The sequence below is a fragment of the Marmota marmota genome, unplaced genomic scaffold (genome assembly GCF_001458135.2).
Source record: "Marmota marmota marmota unplaced genomic scaffold, marMar, whole genome shotgun sequence".
NCBI classification, from domain to species: Eukaryota; Metazoa; Chordata; class Mammalia; order Rodentia; family Sciuridae; genus Marmota; species Marmota marmota.
The window spans coordinates 19,968,680-19,971,395 of record NW_025999900.1 but is presented as its reverse complement, the minus strand read 5'-3'; positions in this window follow the sequence as shown (position 1 = coordinate 19,971,395).

Here is a 2,716-nt window from a genome sequence, read left to right as displayed (position 1 = left end):
TTTTTTTTTTTTTTTTTTTGTATCTATGTTCAGAGTAGATACTGGTTGGTAGTTTTCTTAAGATATTTGTATCTAGTTTTGGTATCAGTGCAATACTAACTTCTCAGAGTAAGTTGGAAAGAGTTCTCTCTTCTAATTTTGGGAAGACTTATGATAATATTGGTATTAATACTTCCCCAAATATTTGATAGAATGCACAAGTGAACTTTCTGGATGTGAGGTTCTATAGTAGGAGGTTTTTATGTTTCTTTGTGGCTATAATCAAAATCTAAGCTTAAAACACAAATTTATTATCTCTTTTTTGCAGGGGTTACTGGGGATTGAACTCAGGGGCACTCAACCACTGAGCTACATCCCCATTCCCATTCTATATTTTACTTAAAGACAGGGTCTCACTGAGTTGCTCAGTGCCTTGCCATTGCTGAGGCTGGCTTTGAATTTGAAAGCCTCTTATCTCAGCCTCCGAAACTGCTGGGATTACAGGCGTGCACCACTGCGCCCCATATAAATTTATTATCTTACAGTTCTATAGGCTAGAAGTCCAGAACAGATCTCTATGAGTTAAAAATAAGGTGTCAGCAGTACTAAATTTTTAAGTTTCTTTTCAGGAGACCCTTAGGGACAATCCATTTCTTTTTTTTTTCTTCTGACTTTTTCAGCTTTTAGAGGGCACCTGTTTGTTGATATCCTTTATCTACTTCCAAACCATGAGTGTTATATCTCTTTGACCAATTCTTCTATAGTCTCATCTTACTTAGACACCAGCTTCAAAGTCTCTCTGCATCTAAGAAAACCAAAATTAGACTGAACCCATTGACTGAGGGGATAATTTCCCTACCACGAGTTCTTCAACTTAATCACATGAAAATCTTAAGTAAGGCAACATATTCACAGGCTCCAGAGGTTAATTGGTGGGGGCGGGGTGTCATTACACTGGCTACCACATTTTAAAATGACTCATTCACTCTTTTAAATTGTTATAGGTCTGTTTTAGATTTTCTATTTTTTTAGTAATTTCATTTAGGTAGTTTTTGTCTTTCTCCAAATTCATAATTTGATCTAGGTGATCCAATTTATTGACATATAGTTTTTCACAAGTAGTTTCTTATTTTCTTTATGTATCTCAAAGTCAGTGATATTGGCTTCTCTTTCACTGTTGCTTTAATAATCTGAATTTTCTCACATTAGGATGTATTCATTTTGCAATTCCTGGTATGATGTGTCACAGTGCCATGAACAGTGGGAGCATAAACCACATACTTACAGCAATCATTTGTAAGCAGGGTGGCTTGCTGAAACTCTACAAAGAAGTGATACATATATCCCATTCAATTCAATCTAATTGTCCTCAATTAATTAAGTGGAGTCCCAAAAGTACCCACTGCAATTCTTGCATCACCAAAAAAACAAGAGAATTAGGATGGAGAGACAAAGCAAAGAGAAACAATAGTCCTTAGATAATTCTTATTGAAATATCTTCAGAAAAATTTACAGAAAGCTGTGAACATATGAACATATTTTAGGACCTCCTCCAGATCTTGGAAGGACTCATGCAAATAAGGGAACTTAAAGCTTTAAGGAAAATTTCTTCTTTCAAGAAACTCAATCCACATGCTAAGTATTTGTGTAAGTCAGCTGGTGGCAATTCCATTCTTCAAGTTAATCAGTGTAAAAAAATTGGGGGGTAATTTGGTATTTATCATTCAGTTTCCATATTACTTAGAAAATATCCCTTCAAAAATATACTCAGACTCCAAATACTTCTTCACAACATCCTCTAGCACTTTGACATGAGTTACTGTTGATTCATTGTATTATTTTAATAACCTCTGATCTCTTCTCTCTGACTTCGATCTTCGTCTCCATTAAGCTACTTTTAACATGGCATCCAGAGTGCTGTGTTCAACATTTAATTATATAAGTCAGATCATGGTGCTTCCTGCTCAATATCTTCAGGTAACAGCCAGTCATTTCTGTGACCTGCAAGGCTGCTTGTTGTGACACCTCAGATCTTGACCTCACCCCTGCACTCTCTCCCTTACTACTGCAGCCACACTGGACATGTCAGTTCATCCCACAAGCCAGGCATGTGTCCACTTTATGGTCCAGGTGCTCACAGTTACTACTGCCTGGAGATCCCTTGTCCAGATATACACAGGGTGTGCTCTTAATTCCCCGAGAACTTGAGTCACCTCAGTGAGGTGCTTCCTGATCAACTTATCTATCACCCTTAGATGCTTCAGAATACTTCTCCTTGGCTTATTTTATTTTAGTAATTATTTTCTAACCTGGCATATGCTTATTTATTTTATTACTTATTTGTGTGTTTTATTTATTTTTGATCCTATATTAGATAGTAAGCTCTATGAGCACAGTGTACCTACCTCTCTTTTTCACTTCTATCCCCTTAGTGCCTGGAAGACTTAAAACACCTGTGTGGAAATTTTCTAAAAAGGTACAAATAGGTGATTAATAAATATTTAGTAATAAATATTCATTTAAAATGACTTGGAAAATGTAAGTTTTTTTTATCATTTGGGATTGGTGAACAAGTCCCTCAAAGCAGAATTAATAATACCAGTGTGCTTCCAAAGTATTTCACAATACCCCACAAAGCACTATAATTTTGATGGTGCTGTGTTAAGTGTTTTTTTTTTTTAACTTTCTTCTTTACTCTTCACACAATTCTTTTAGGTCAGGGTCCATGTCATGATAA